General features: G+C 34.2%; 3 non-coding genes across 3 annotated transcripts; all 3 read right to left on the reverse strand.

The window, feature by feature from the left end:
- Positions 1-4692: 4692 nt before the first annotated feature.
- Positions 4693-6489, reverse strand: IAQ61_001573. The gene has a single exon (XR_010715470.1). It is a non-coding gene; the product is annotated as an 18S ribosomal RNA (ribosomal RNA).
- Positions 6490-7067: 578 nt separating this feature from the next.
- On the reverse strand, positions 7068-14153 carry IAQ61_001574. Its single transcript, XR_010715471.1, has one exon. It is a non-coding gene; the product is annotated as a 28S ribosomal RNA (ribosomal RNA).
- Positions 14154-14318: 165 nt separating this feature from the next.
- IAQ61_001575 lies at positions 14319-16115 on the reverse strand. Its single transcript, XR_010715472.1, has one exon. It is a non-coding gene; the product is annotated as an 18S ribosomal RNA (ribosomal RNA).
- Positions 16116-17331: the final 1216 nt, after the last annotated feature.

The raw sequence follows: 17331 nt of genomic DNA on the forward strand, positions 1-17331 counted from the left end.
AAAGTTATAGAACACTCTAATATTATAGAATACTAACCCTAAAAAATAAAAAGTTATAGAACACTCTAATATTATAGAACACTACCTCTAAAAAAGAAAAAGTTATAGAACACTCTAATATTATAGAACACTACCTCTAAAAAAGAAAAAGTTATAGAACACTCTAATATTATAGAATACTAACCCTAAAAAATAAAAAGTTGTAGAACGCCCTAAAGTTATAGAACGCCCTAAAGTTATAGAACGCCCTAAAGTTATAGAACACTACCTCTAAAAAAGAAAAAGTTATAGAACACTCTAATATTATAGAATACTAACCCTAAAAAATAAAAAGTTGTAGAACGCCCTAAAGTTATAGAACGCCCTAAAGTTATAGAACACTACACCTAAAAAATAAAAAGTTATAGAACGCCCTAAAGTTATAGAACGCCCTAAAGTTATAGAACGCCCTAAGCTTATAGAATAGCCTACAGGATTTTTTTAAATATTAATAGAATACCCTAAAGGTTTAAATAATCTATAGTTATAGAATAGCCTAGAGGAATTTTTAAGTATAGAAGGCTATAAAGTTATAGAATAGTACCCCTAAAAAATAAAAAGTTATAGAACGCTCTTAAGTTATAGATTACTGCCTAAAAATCTATATAGATTATCTTAAATCCTTTCTTAATCTTCCTATACTATATATTAACTGCCTAAGGTACGTACACACATAACCTGTTCTTTTGTATATTTTGCGAGGATTGCTCCTAGCTCTAGCCCTCTCTATCTTGCAATTACTATATAACTTGTTTGCTATAGCCCTCTTCCTTCTATTAATAGCAGCCGTTTAGGCAGCAGTTTTGCAAATAAGGAGGGCATAATATCCTAATTTTAACCAAGCTAGCAACAGGCTTACGCTTAGTAGCTTATAACAATAAGGCTACTTAACTACTTACACGACCTAGCTAGACAACTAAGTTATCTATAAAGGATTTAATCCTGCGCACTGTACAATTACAATACACTAGCTAACAACCCTAACTTTAATAGGGCTGCTAACGCTAATCTAGTAAGGTTCTAGGCCAAAGGCCTATTTGTATCTAACTAGTGCAGGCAGAAATTACCCTATTCTAGCATAGATTCTAACTTAGAGGCGTTTAGCTATAATCTAGTAGATAGTAGCTTTGCGGCAATACCTAGTTAGATAGCCGCAAAAACTAATTATCTAAAACCGCGGTTCCTCTTATACTAAGTGGTATTACTATTAGGGCAAGGTTATTAGTAGGGTAAAACTAACCTATCTTACAACGGTCTAAACCTAGCTCACGTTCCCTATTAGTAGGTGAACAATCTAACGCTTACTAAATTCTACTTTAGTATAATAGGAAGAGCTAATATTAAAGGATTAAAAAGCAACGTCGCTATAAACGCTTGGCTGCCACAAGCTAGTTATCCCTGTGGTAACTTTTCTAGCACCTCTAGCCTTAAATTTTAAGGGACTAAAGGATTAATAGGCTACACTTTTATAGTTTGTATTCACACTAAAAATTAAAATTAAGGGGACTTTTGCCCTTTTACTCTACTAGAGATTTCTATTCTCTATAAGTCCCCCTTAGGACACCTACGTTATAGTTTAATAGATGTGCTACCCTAGCTAAACTCCCTACCTAATAATATCTTTAACCTAGATTAGCCTATAAAGGACCTTAAACGCTAGAAGTTAGGTAGTAAGGCCTAGCTCTACTTTATTAAATAAGTAAAAAAACAATAAGGGTAGTAGTATTTTACTAGCGCTAAAGCTCCTACCTATTCTACACCCCCTATATCTTTTTATAATATTAAACTAGAGTTAAGCTTAATAGGGTCTTCTTTCCCTGCTAATTTAGCTAAGCCTGTTCCCTTAGCTATAGTTTTGCTAGATAGTAGATAGGGATAGTAGGAATCTTATTAATCTATTTATGCGCGTTACTAATTAGATAATAAGGTATTTAGCTACCTTAAGAGAGTTATAGTTACTCCTACTATTTACCCGCGCTTAGTTAAATCTCTTTACTTTAATATTTAGAGTACTAGGCAGAAATTATATTATATTAATACTACTTTCTAGCTATTATAATACTATATTTTAATTAGATAGTTAGATTCCCCTTATCTATACTAGTTCTAAGTTAGTTATTAAACGTACGCTAGATGGCTGAAACCTGCTAAGGGTGTCTGCACCCTAGCGCTAAGAGGCGCCTACCTTGCAGTTAGTGCCCTTCTACGCTAGAGGCTTCTCCCTAAGGCCTAACGTACCTAACCCTTAGAGCTAATCCTTTTCCTAAAGTTATAGATCTATTTTACTAACTTCCCTTATCTATATTGTTCTATTAACTAGAGGCTTTTTACCTTAGAGACCTGCTGCAGTTATAAGTACAACCTAGCGTAAAAACTATTTCTTTAAGCAGATTTTTAAGGCTTGTTAGAAGCGTACTAAATACTATAAAAGTGCAGCGCTATTCTAGCTATTAAACCCTAGCTCTAGATAAACTAATTTTAGGGTAATAGACTGTTAAGAAGAAAAGAGAACTCTTCTTAGGGCTCCTGCTAAGGTCTCTGCTCTTAGTTGCGTTGCCGCGGAGAATCTATATCTAGGTGCTAGAATATTAACTAGCTTCCCTTTTAAGGGCGCAGCGCAAGCACTAATATTAAAATAGAATTACCCTATCTCTTAGGATTAACTAACCTGTGTCTAACTGCTGTTTATATAGAACCTTTCCCTACTTTAGTCCTTAAAGTTCTTATTTAAGTATTTGCTACTACTACTAAGATCTGCACTAGAGGCTATTCTACCTAGGGTTACCCCTAAGGCTTCGTCACAAGCCTCTACGCCTGCCTACTTGCTAGGGCTTAAATCTTGCCCTAGCGGCGGGGTATAGGTAACACGCTTAAGCGCTATCTATTTTTAGGGCTAGTTTATTTAGCAGGTAAGTTGTTACACACTCCTTAGTAGATTCTAACTTCTATAGCTACTGTCCTGCTGTCTAGATAAACTAACACCTTTTGTAGTGTCTAATAAGCGTGCATTCTAGCACCTTAACCCTGCGTTTAGTTTATCCTACATCGCTAGTTCTACTTACTAAAAATAGCCTACTAGTAACAGTATATTTAAGTGTCCACGTTTAATTAAGTAATAAGGACTTCTTATATATTTAAAGTTTAAGAATAGGTAAAGGTTATTTTAACCCCTAGGCCTCTAATTATTTGCTTTACCTTATAAAACTAAATACGTTACTGCTATCCTAAGGGAAACTTTAGTAGAAACTAGCTACTAGATAGTTTAATTAGTCTTTCGCCCCTATACCTAAATTTAACAATTAATTTGCACGTTAGAACCGCTGCAAGCCTCTACTAGAGTTTCCTCTAGCTTTACCCTATTTAAGCATAGTTTACTATCTTTTAGGTCCTAATAGCTATGCTCTTACTTAAATCCTTCTAAAGATATTAGGATTGGTTAATAGTGCACCCTAAAAGGGTTCCTACCTCTGTTTACTTTTATTACGCGTCTAGGCTTAACACCTAAACACTTACATAGATATTAGACTCCTTAGTCTATGTTTTAAGATAGGCCGCTTACAGCTATTACGCTAGTATCCTAGCAGATACGCGGACCTTAGTCTAGGCTAGTTACATGTCGTCTCACCTATAAGGCCTCCCTAAAGGGAGGTATATAACAGAGACCTTTATCTAACTACCTAAACTAATACTAGCCTACCTATAGAAGAGTGCACTAGATAAAAGCCTAGATAAGTAACTATAGGCAAGTCTAGCTATAAGCGCTTCCCTTTTAACAATTTTACGTGCTATTTAACTCTCTTTCTAAAGTACTTTTTATCTTTTAATTACTCTACTTGTGCGCTATTAGTCTCTAGCTAGTATTTAGCTTTAGAAGAAATTTACCTCCTATTTAGAGCTATATTCCTAAATAACTTAACTTATTAAAGGGGCTTTACACAGCGAAGGCTAGCAACTACGTATAGGATTCTTACCCTCTATAACGTCCTATTCTAAGGAACTTGGACTACTACTAACGCTAAAGCGCCCTCTGCAAATTACAACTTAGACCCTAAAAGAGCTAGATTTTAAATTTGAGCTATTGCCGCTTTACTCGCTATTACTAGGGCAATCCCTATTAGTTTCTTTTCCTCTGCTTATTAATATGCTTAAGTTTAGCGGGTATCCCTACCTAATCTAAGGTTAAGAGCTTAAAAAGTGTCTTAATAGATACTAACAACTATAACAAGAGGCGCAAAATATGCTGCGCTCTAGGCTAATATGCTAGCTACTAATTGTTTTAAGGCAAGTCCTAAGTAGAACAAACACCTAACACTAAGCAGAGCTTAAGGGTACAAATAACGCTTAAACAGGCATGCCCTATAGAATACTAAGGGGCGTAATATGTATTTAAAGATTTAATAATTTACTAAATTCTATAATTTACACTACTTATAGCATTTCGCTGCGTTCTTTATTAATGCTAGAACTAAGAGATCTGTTGTTAAAAGTTGTAATTTATTATAGTATTACTAACGCTAACTGCAATTGCAAGTGGTTTTAGGGGATCTAATTAGTAGGCAAGCCTACTAAGGAAACAAATAGTACGCAAAAAACATAGGCAGAATTAAAGTAGACTACTACTACTAATTAAGGCGGCAGTGCTTTAAAAATAGGTAATAATCCTTCTGCAGGTTCACCTACAGAAACCTTGTTACAACTTTTACTTCCTCTAAATAACTAAGTTTAACAAACTTTCTAGCTTAAGGTGGTTATTACTAACCTCCCTAAGCTAGTCTAAAGGCCTTACTAAGCTATTTAATTGGTAGTAGTAATAAGCGGTGTGTACAAAGGGCAGGGACGTAATTAACGCATGCTAATAACACGCGCTTACTAGGCATTCCTTGTTAAAGAGTAATAATTGCAATGCTCTATCCCTAGCATAATAGAGTTTAACAAGATTACCTAGACCTTTTAGTTAAGGTAAAGAACTTGTTAGCTCTGTCAGTGTAGCGCGCGTGCGGCCTAGAATATCTAAGGGCATTATAGACCTGTTATTGCCTTAAACTTCTATTAGCTTAAGCTAATAGTCCCTCTAAGAAGCCAGCAACTAGCCAAAGCTAGCCTAGCTATTTAGCAGGTTAAGGTCTTGTTTGTTATTGTAATTAAGCAGACAAATTACTCTACTAACTAAGAATAGCTATGCACCACTACCTAAAAAATTAAGAAAGAGCTCTTAATCTATTAATCCTTATTTTATCTAGACCTAGTAAGTTTCCCTATGTTAAGTTAAATTAAGCCGCAGGCTCCACGCCTAGTAGTGCCCTTCTGTTAATTTCTTTAAGTTTTAGCCTTGCGACTATACTCCCCCTAGAACCTAAAAACTTTAATTTCTTGTAAGGTGCTAAGCGAGTTAGAAAAAGAACATTGCCTAATCCCTAGTTAGCATAGTTTATGGTTAAGACTACGACAGTATCTAATTGTCTTTAATCCCCTAACTTTTGTTTACTAATTAATAAAAATATCCTTAGCAAATGCTTTTAAAGTAGTTAGTCTTTAATAAATCTAAGAATTTCACCTCTAACAATTAAATACTAATGCCCCTAACTGTCCCTATTAATTATTACAGCGGTCCTAGAAACTAACAAAATAGGACTATACGTCCTATTCTATTATTCTATGCTAACGTATTTAAGCAAAGGCCTGCTTTAAACACTCTAATTTTTTCAAAGTAAAAGTCCTAGTCCCTAACACGCCTAGTAAAGGGTATAAGGTTCTCTAGAAGGAAGGCCTAGCTAGACAAGTACACGCGGTGAGGCGGACCTGCTAGCTAGACCTAAGTTTTAACTATAAGCTTTTTAACTGCAACAACTTTAATATACGCTATTAGAGCTAGAATTACTATAGCTACTAGCACTAGACTTGCCCTCTAATTGTTCCTCGTTAAGAGGTTTAAATTATACTTATTCTAATTACAAGACCTAAAAGAGCCCTATATTAGTATTTATTGTTACTACCTCCCTATATTAGGATTAGGTAATTTACGCGCCTGCTGCCTTCCTTGGATGTGGTAGCTATTTCTTAGGCTCCCTCTCTAGAATTAAACCCTAATTCCCCGTTACCCGTTAAAACCATAGTAAGCCAATACCTTACTATTAAAAGTTAATAGGGCAGAAATTTGAATAAACTGTTGCTAGCGCAAGGCCATGCGATCTGTAAAGTTATTATAAATTACTAAGAAGCCCTAAAGGGCGTTGGTTTTTTATCTAATAAATACACCCCTTCTAAAGTTAGGGTTTTTAGCATGTATTAGCTCTAGAATTACTATAGTTATCTAAGTAGTAAGGTACTATCAAATAAACGATAACTAATTTAATAAGCCATTTGTAGTTTTACAGTATAATTACTTATACTTAGACATGTATAGCTTAATCTTTAAGATAAGTATATAACTACTAGCAGAATTAACTAGGTAATAATCCTAATGCCTAATACGCTAAAGCGTACAAGCACTACCCCTAAAAGGAGGCGGAAAGTACGTGATAAGAAATTGCAGAAGCAATTCTAGCTACTAGCATAACAGCACATAAGGCACTAGTTATAACTAGTAACTAATTTAATTACCCCTACTAAGTTTCTTAAGGAATAGTCTATAATAAAGCCTAATAGGCGTTTCTGCGTGTTTAAACTCGCTATATACATGCCTTAAGTGGAGAAAACCTACGCTTTGCTACGCTTACTAGGAGTGGATGCTAGGCAGGGCTGTCCCCTAAGATCTATTAAATAGTTTAGTAGTGCTAGCTATCTATAGACCCTAAATTTTGCCTACTACTAAAACTTTAACAGTAGGACTTTAGGTGCTAACCACAAAACTAGGCGTAATAGCAGGGTTGCTTTAGCATATAGGCCTAGGCCTGCCTAGTTAAGTAGAAGAGTAATCTCTAAGCCCCTAATTACCTACTAATTAGAGCGAATCTAAACTAGGTAGAAATCTAGGAAACAAGGCTAGCTATTATAAAACCAAAACTTTCAAATTTAGTCTAACTACCGCTAAAATAGGCGTAGAGCGCTAATAATAGGGAGTTGTAGAGAGTATAGACGCAGACATAAGCAAAAATTGCCCCCTTAGTGCCTAACAACGCTAGTTTAACCGCCTAATCTAAGAACTGCGCGCAGCAGATTTAACCTTAGTTAGTTAGTTAGGCATTTAGTATTTAAGAATCTATTTGCCCTCCTTATATATTATAGGAACGGGTTTTAGTTTAATTTTTACGTCGTGGGGTTAGTGCAGTAGAAAATAGCTTAGAGGTACACTTTTTTATATATAAAACTGTGTAGACATGCGTAGCCCTATACAAACCATAAACCCGTATTCGCTAGATAAGAGTAACTTAGAATTTTATTAGTAGTAGGTAAATATATAGATAAGGATATCTACTCTAATATCTATACTCTACTATAACTACTATATCTATATTAACTATAGATCTATTAGCTCTATCTATATCTACTTAATAGATAAGGCAAGAAATAGAGATAGTATAAAAGAAGAATATAAAGGTATTATTTAATACTAGTAGGTTATAAAAGAAAGTATAGTAGGACTAGCTAGTAGAGAAAAGGTTTTATAAAATATAAGGATATACTTAATAGTAAAGAATAATAGATAATAGTATAATATAATAAGTATTATAAAAAGGATATAATAGCTACTAGTATAGAATAGTCTAAAGTTATAGAAAGGACTAAAGTAATAGAATAAATAAAAGGTATAGAACGCGCTAAAGTTATAGAACACTAACCCTAAAAAATAAAAAGTTATAGAACGCCCTAAAGTTATAGAACGCCCTAAAGTTATAGAACGCCCTAAGCTTATAGAAGGCCCTAAAGTTATAGAACGCCCTAAAGTTATAGAACGCTACCCCTAAAAATAAAAAGTTGTAGAACGCCCTAAAGTTATAGAACACTATCTCTAAAAAAGAAAAAGTTATAGAACGCTCTAAAGTTATAGAACACTACCTCTAAAAAAGAAAAAGTTATAGAACGCCCTAAAGTTATAGAACACTACACCTAAAAAATAAAAAGTTGTAGAACGCCCTAAAGTTATAGAACGCCCTAAAGTTATAGAACGCCCTAAAGTTATAGAACACTACCTCTAAAAAAGAAAAAGTTATAGAACACTCTAATATTATAGAACACTACCTCTAAAAAAGAAAAAGTTATAGAACACTCTAATATTATAGAATACTAACCCTAAAAAATAAAAAGTTATAGAACACTCTAATATTATAGAACACTCTAATATTATAGAACACTACCTCTAAAAAAGAAAAAGTTATAGAACACTCTAATATTATAGAACACTACCTCTAAAAAAGAAAAAGTTATAGAACACTCTAATATTATAGAATACTAACCCTAAAAAATAAAAAGTTATAGAACGCCCTAAAGTTATAGAACGCCCTAAAGTTATAGAACGCCCTAAAGTTATAGAACACTACCTCTAAAAAAGAAAAAGTTATAGAACACTCTAATATTATAGAATACTAACCCTAAAAAATAAAAAGTTGTAGAAAGCCCTAAAGTTATAGAACGCCCTAAAGTTATAGAACGCCCTAAAGTTATAGAACACTACCTCTAAAAAATAAAAAGTTATAGAACGCCCTAGAGTTATAGAACACTACCCCTAAAAAATAAAAAGTTGTAGAACGCCCTAAAGTTATAGAACGCCCTAAAGTTATAGAACGCCCTAAAGTTATAGAACACTACCCCTAAAAAATAAAAAGTTATAGAACGCCCTAAGCTTATAGAAGGCCCTAAAGTTATAGAACGCCCTAAAGTTATAGAACGCTACCTCTAAAAAAGAAAAAGTTATAGAACACTCTAATATTATAGAATACTAACCCTAAAAAATAAAAAGTTGTAGAACGCCCTAAAGTTATAGAACGCCCTAAAGTTATAGAACGCCCTAAAGTTATAGAACACTACCTCTAAAAAAGAAAAAGTTATAGAACACTCTAATATTATAGAATACTAACCCTAAAAAATAAAAAGTTGTAGAACGCCCTAAAGTTATAGAACGCCCTAAAGTTATAGAATACTACCCCTAAAAAAGAAAAAGTTATAGAACACTCTAATATTATAGAACACTACCTCTAAAAAAGAAAAAGTTATAGAACACTCTAATATTATAGAATACTAACCCTAAAAAATACAAAGTTATAGAACGCCCTAAAGTTATAGAACGCCCTAAAGTTATAGAACGCCCTAAAGTTATAGAACACTACCCCTAAAAAATAAAAAGTTGTAGAACGCCCTAAAGTTATAGAACGCCCTAAAGTTATAGAACGCCCTAAAGTTATAGAACACTACCTCTAAAAAGAAAAAGTTATAGAACACTCTAATATTATAGAATACTAACCCTAAAAAATAAAAAGTTATAGAACGCCCTAAAGTTATAGAACGCCCTAAAGTTATAGAACGCCCTAAAGTTATAGAACACTACCCCTAAAAAATAAAAAGTTGTAGAACGCCCTAAAGTTATAGAACACTACCTCTAAAAAAAAAAAGTTATAGAACGCCCTAAAGTTATAGAATACTACCCCTAAAAAATAAAAAGTTGTAGAACGCCCTAAAGTTATAGAACGCCCTAAAGTTATAGAACGCCCTAAGTTATAGAACGCCCTAAAGTTATAGAACGCCCTAAAGTTATAGAACGCCCTAAAGTTATAGAACGCCCTAAAGTTATAGAACACTACCCCTAAAAAATAAAAAGTTGTAGAACGCCCTAAAGTTATAGAACGCCCTAAAGTTATAGAACGCCCTAAAGTTATAGAACACTACCCCTAAAAAATAAAAAGTTGTAGAACGCCCTAAAGTTATAGAACGCCCTAAAGTTATAGAACGCCCTAAAGTTATAGAACACTACCCCTAAAAAATAAAAAGTTGTAGAACGCCCTAAAGTTATAGAACGCCCTAAAGTTATAGAACGCCCTAAAGTTATAGAACACTACCCCTAAAAAATAAAAAGTTGTAGAACGCCCTAAAGTTATAGAACGCCCTAAGCTTATAGAATAGCCTACAGGATTTTTTTAAATATTAATAGAATACCCTAAAGGTTTAAATAATCTATAGTTATAGAATAGCCTAGAGGAATTTTCAAGTATAGAAGGCTATAAAGTTATAGAACAGTACCCCTAAAAAATAAAAAGTTATAGAACGCTCTTAAGTTATAGATCACCACCTAAAAATCTATATAGATTATCTTAAATCCTTTCTTAATCTTCCTATACTATATATTAACTGCCTAAGGTACGTACACACATAACCTGTTCTTTTGTATATTTTGCGAGGATTGCTCCTAGCTCTAGCCCTCTCTATCTTGCAATTACTATATAACTTATTTGCTATAGCCCTCTTTCTTCTATTAATAGTAGCCATTTAGGTAGCAGTTTTGCAAATAAGGAGGGTATAATATTCTAATTTTAACCAAGCTAGCAACAGGCTTACGCTTAGTAGCTCGTAACAATAAGGCTACTTAACTACTTACACGACCTAGCTAGACAACTAAGTTATCTATAAAGGATTTAATCCTGCGCACTGTATAATTATAATACACTAGCTAACAACCCTAACTTTAATAGGGCTGCTAACGCTAATCTAGTAAGGTTCTAGGCTAAAGGCCTATTTGTATCTAACTAGTATAGGCAGAAATCACCCTATTCTAGCATAGATTCTAACTTAGAGGCGTTTAGCTATAATCTAGTAGATGGTAGCTTTGCGGCAATACCTAGTTAGACAGCCGCAAAAACTAATTATCTAAAACCACAGTTCCTCTTGTACTAAGCAGTATTACTATTAGGGCAAGGTTATTAGTAGGGTAAAACTAACCTGTCTTACAACAGTCTAAACCTAGCTCACGTTCCCTATTAGTAGGTAAACAATCTAACGCTTACTAAATTCTGCTTTAGTATAATAGGAAGAGCTAATATTAAAGGATTAAAAAGCAACGTCGCTATAAACGCTTAGCTGCCACAAGCTAGTTATCCCTATAGTAACTTTTCTAGCACCTCTAGCCTTAAATTTTAAGGGACTAAAGGATTAATAGGCTATACTTTTATAGTTTGTATTCACACTAAAAATTAAAATTAAGGGGACTTTTGCCCTTTTACTCTACTAGAGATTTCTATTCTTTATAAGTCCCCCTTAGGACACCTACGTTATAGTTTAATAGATGTGCCACCCTAGCTAAACTCCCTACCTAATAATATCTTTAACCTAGATTAGCCTATAAAGGACCTTAAACGCTAGAAGTTAGGTAGTAAGGCCTAGCTCCGCTTTATTAAATAAGTAAAAAAACAATAAGGGTAGTAGTATTTTACTAGCGCTAAAGCTCCTACCTATTCTACACCCCCTATATCTTTTTACAATATTAAACTAGAGTCAAGCTTAATAGGGTCTTCTTTCCCCGCTAATTTAGCTAAGCCTATTCCCTTAGCTATGGTTTTGCTAGATAGTAGATAGGGATAGTAGGAATCTTGTTAATCTATTTATGCGCGTTACTAATTAGATAATAAGGCATTTAGCTACCTTAAGAGAGTTATAGTTACTCCTGCTATTTACCTACGCTTAGTTAAATCTCTTTACTTTAATATTTAGAGCACTAGGTAGAAATTATATTATATTAACACTACTTTCTAGCTATTGCAATACTATGTTTTAATTAGATAGTTAGATTCCCCTTATCTATACTAGTTCTAAGTTAGTTGTTAAACGTACGCTAGATAGCTAAAACCTGCTAAGGGTGTCTGCACCCTAGCGCTAAGAGGCGCCTACCTTGTAGTTAGTGCCCTTCTACGCTAGAGGCTTCTCCCTAAGGCCCAACGTACCTAACCCTTAGAGCTAATCCTTTTCCTAAAGTTATAGATCTATTTTGCTAACTTCCCTTATCTATATTATTCTATTAACTAGAGGCTTTTTACCTTAGAGACCTGCTATAGTTATAAGTATAACCTAGCGTAAAAACTATTTCTTTAAGCAGATTTTTAAGGCTTATTAGGAGCGCACTAAACGCTGTAAAAGTGCAGCACTCTTCTAGCTATTAAACCCTAGCTCTAGACAAACTAATTTTAGGGTAATAGACTATTAAGAAGAAAAGAGAACTCTTCTTAGGGCTTCTACTAAGGTCTCCGCTCTTAGTTGCGTTACTACGGAGAATCTATATCTAGGTGCTAGAATATTAACTAGCTTCCCTTTTAAGGGCGCGGCGTAAGCACTAATATTAAAATAGAATTACCCTATCTCTTAGGATTAACTAACCCGTGTCTAACTACTGTTTATATAGAACCTTTACCTACTTTAGTCCTTAAAGTTCTTATTTAAGTATTTGCTACTACTACTAAGATCTACACTAGAGGCTATTCTACCTAGGGTTACCCCTAAGGCTTTGTTACAAGCCTCTACGCCTGCCTACTTACTAGGGCTTAAATCTTGCCCTAGCGGCGGGGTATAGGTAACACGCTTAAGCGCTATCTATTTTTAGGGCTAGTTTATTTAGCAGGTAAGTTATTACACACTCCTTAGTAGATTCTAACTTCTATAGCTACTATCCTGCTATCTAGATAAACTAACACCTTTTGTAGTGTCTAATAAGTGTGTATTCTAGCACCTTAACCCTACATTTAGTTTATCCTGTATTGCTAGTTCTACTTACTAAAAATAGCCTACTAGTAATAGTATATTTAAGTGTCTACGTTTAATTAAGTAATAAGGACTTCTTATATATTTAAAGTTTAAGAATAGGTAAAGGTTGTTTTAACCCCTAGGCCTCTAATTATTTGCTTTACCTTATAAAACTAAATACGTTACTGCTATTCTAAGGGAAACTTTAGTAGAAACTAGCTACTAGATAGTTTAATTAGTCTTTCGCCCCTATGCCTAAATTTAACAATTAATTTGCACGTTAGAACCGCTGCAAGCCTCTACTAGAGTTTCCTCTAGCTTTACCCTATTTAAGCATAGTTTACTATCTTTTAGGTCCTAATAGCTATACTCTTACTTAAATCCTTCTAAAGATATTAGGATTAGTTAATAGTGCACCCTAAAAGGGTTCCTACCTCTATTCACTTTTATTACGCGTCTAGGCTTAACACCTAAACACTTATATAGATGTTAGACTCCTTAGTCTATATTTTAAGATAGGCTGCTTACAGCTATTACGCTAGTATCCTAGCAGATACGCGGACCTTAGTCTAGGCTAGTTACATGTTATCTCCCCTATAAGGCCTCCCTAAAGGGAGGTACGTAACAGAGACCTTTATCTAACTACCTAAACTAATACTAGCCTACCTATAGAAGAGTGCACTAGATAAAAGCCTAGATAAGTAACTACAGGCAAGTCTAGCTGCAAGCGCTTCCCTTTTAACAATTTCACGTGCTATTTAACTCTTTTTCTAAAGTGCTTTTTATCTTTTAATTACTCTACTTATACGCTATTAGTCTCTAGCTAGTATTTAGCTTTAGAAGAAATTTACCTCCTATTTAGAGCTATATTCCTAAACAACTTAACTTGTTAAAGGGGCTTTACACGGCGAAGGCTAGTAACCACGTATAGGATTCTTACTCTCTATAACGTCCTATTCTAAGGAACTTAGACTACTACTAACGCTAAAGCGCCCTCTGCAAATTACAACTTAGACCCTAAAAGAGCTAGATTTTAAATTTAAGCTGTTGCCGCTTCACTCGCCGTTACTAGGGCAATCCCTATTAGTTTCTTTTCCTCTGCTTATTAAAATGCTTAAGTTTAGTAGGTATCCCTACCTAATCTAAGGTTAAGAGCTTAAAAAGTGTCTTAATAGATACTAATAACTATAACAAGAGGCGCAAAATGTGCTGCGCTCTAGGCTAATGTGCTAGCTACTAATTGTTTTAAGGCGAGTCCTAAGTGAAATAAACACCTAACACTAAGTAGAGCTTAAGGGTACAAATAACGCTTAAACAGGCATGCCCTATAGAATACTAAGGGGCGCAATGTGCGTTTAAAGATTTAATAATTTACTAAATTCTATAATTTATACTACTTATTGCATTTCACTGCATTCTTTATTAATGCTAGAACTAAGAGATCTGTTGTTAAAAGTTGTAATTTATTATAGTGTTACTAACGCTAACTGCAATTACAAGTGGTTTTAGGGGATCTAATTAGTAGGTAAGCCTACTAAGGAAACAAATAGTACGCAAAAAACATAGGCAGAATTAAAGTAGACTACTACTACTAATTAAGGCGGCAGTGCTTTAAAAATAGGTAATAATCCTTCTACAGGTTCACCTACAGAAACCTTGTTACAACTTTTACTTCCTCTAAATAACTAAGTTTAACAAACTTTCTAGCTTAGGGTAGTTATTACTAACCTCCCTAAGCTAGTCTAAAGGCCTTACTAAGCCATTTAATTAGTAGTAGCGACAGGCGGTGTGTATAAAGGGTAGGGACGTAATTAACGCATGCTAATAACACGCGCTTACTAGGCATTCCTTATTAAAGAGCAATAATTACAATACTCTATCCCTAGCACGACAGAGTTTAATAAGATTACCTAGACCTTTTAGTTAAGGTAAAGAACTTGTTAGCTCTGTTAGTGTAGCGCGCGTGCGGCCTAGAATATCTAAGGGCATTATAGACCTGTTATTGCCTTAAACTTCTATTAGCTTAAGCTAATAGTCCCTCTAAGAAGCTAGCGACTAGCTAAAGCTAGCCTAGCTATTTAGCAGGTTAAGGTCTTATTTGTTATCGCAATTAAGCAGACAAATTACTCTACTAACTAAGAATAGCTATACACCACTACCTGAAAAATTAAGAAAGAGCTCTTAATCTATTAATCCTTATTTTATCTAGACCTAGTAAGTTTCCCTATGTTAAGTCAAATTAAGCCGCAGGCTCCACGCCTAGTGGTGCCCTTCTATTAATTTCTTTAAGTTTTAGCCTTGCGACCATACTCCCCCTAGAACCTAAAAACTTTGATTTCTTGTAAGGTGCTAAGCGAGTTAGAAAAAGAACATTGCCTAATCCCTAGTTAGCATAGTTTACGGTTAAGACTACAACAGTATCTAATTATCTTTAATCCCCTAACTTTTGTTTACTAATTAATAAAAACATCCTTAGCAAATGCTTTCGCAGTAGTTAGTCTTTAATAAATCCAAGAATTTTACCTCTAATAATTAAATACTAATGCCCCTAACTATCCCTATTAATTATTACAGTAGTCCTAGAAACTAATAAAATAGGACTATACGTCCTATTCTATTATTCTATGCTAACGTATTTAAGCAAAGGCCTGCTTTAAACACTCTAATTTTTTCAAAGTAAAAGTCCTAGTCCCTAACACGCCTAGTAAAGGGCATAAGGTTCTCTAGAAGGAAGGCCTAGCTAGACAAGTACACGCAGTGAGGCGGACCTGCTAGCTAGACCTAAGTTTTAACTACAAGCTTTTTAACTACAATAACTTTAATATACGCTATTAGAGCTAGAATTACCGCAGCTGCTAGTACTAGACTTGCCCTCTAATTGTTCCTTATTAAGAGGTTTAAATTATACTTATTCTAATTACAAGACCTAAAAGAGCCCTATATTAGTATTTATTGTTACTACCTCCCCGTGTTAGGATTAGGTAATTTGCGCGCCTACTGCCTTCCTTGGATGTGGTAGCTATTTCTTAGGCTCCCTCTCTAGAATTAAACCCTAATTCCCTATTACCTGTTAAAACTATGGTAAGCTAATACCTTACTATTAAAAGTTAATAGGGCAGAAATTTAAATAAACTATCGCTAGCGCAAGGCTATGCGATCTGTAAAGTTATCATAAATTACTAAGAAGCCCTAAAGGGCGTTGGTTTTTTATCTAATAAATACACCCCTTCTAAAGTTAGGGTTTTTAGCATGTATTAGCTCTAGAATTACTATAGTTATCTAAGTAGTAAGGTACTATCAAATAAACGATAACTAATTTAATAAGCCATTCGCAGTTTTACAGTATAATTGCTTATACTTAGACATGCATAGCTTAATCTTTAAGACAAGCATATAACTACTAGCAGAATTAACTAGGTAATAATCCTAATGCCTAATACGCTAAAGCGCACAAGCACTACCCCTAAAAGGAGGCAGAAAGTATGTAATAAGAAATCGCAGAAGCAATTCTAGCTACTAGCATAATAGCACACAAGGCACTAGTTACAACTAGTAACTAATTTAATTACCCCTACTAAGTTTCTTAAGGAATAGTCTATAATAAAGCCTAATAGGCGTTTCCGCATGTTTAAACTCGCCACATACATGCCTTAAGTAGAGAAAACCTACGCTTTGCTACGCTTACTAGGAGCGGATGCTAGGTAGGGCTGTCCCCTAAGATCTATTAAATAGTTTAGCAGTGCCAGCCATCTATAGACCCTAAATTTTGCCTACTACTAAAACTTTAATAGTAGGACTTTAGGTGCTAACTATAAAACTAGGCGCAATAGCAGGGTTGCTTTAGCATATAGGCCTAGGCCTGCCTAGTTAAGTAAAAGAGCAATCTCTAAGCCCCTAATTACCCACTAATTAGAGCGAATCTAAACTAGGCAGAAATCTAGGAAACAAGGCTAGCTATTATAAAACCAAAACTTTTAAATTTAGTCTAACTGCCACTAAAATAGGCGCAGAGCGCTAACAATAGGGAGTTATAGGGAGTATAGACGCAGACACAAGCAAAAATTGCCCCCTTAGTGCCTAACGACGCTAGTTTAACCGCCTAATCTAAGAACTACGCGCAGTAGATTTAACCTTAGTTAGTTAGTTAGGCATTTAGTATTTAAGAATCTATTTGCCCTCCTTATATATTATAGGAATAGGTTTTGGTTTAATTTTTGCGTCGCGGGGTTAGTGTAGTAGAAAATAGCTTAGAGGTACACTTTTTTGTATGTAAAACCGTGTAGACATACGCAGCCCTATATAAACTATAAACCTGTATTCGCTAGATAAGAGTAACTTGGAATTTTATTAGTAGTAGGTAAATATATAGATAAGGATATCTACTCTAATATCTATACTCTACTATAACTACTATATCTATATTAACTATAGATCTATTAGCTCTATCTATATCTACTTAATAGATAAGGCAAGAAATAGAGATAGTATAAAAGAAGAATATAAAGGTATTATTTAATACTAGTAGGTTATAAAAGAAAGTATAGTAGGACTAGCTAGTAGAGAAAAGGTTTTATAAAATATAAGGATATACTTAACAGTAAAGAATAATAGATAATAGTATGATATAATAAGTAT

This window comes from Plenodomus lingam (assembly GCF_022343315.1).
Source record: "Plenodomus lingam strain CAN1 chromosome Unknown contig_12, whole genome shotgun sequence".
NCBI classification, from domain to species: Eukaryota; Fungi; Ascomycota; class Dothideomycetes; order Pleosporales; family Leptosphaeriaceae; genus Plenodomus; species Plenodomus lingam.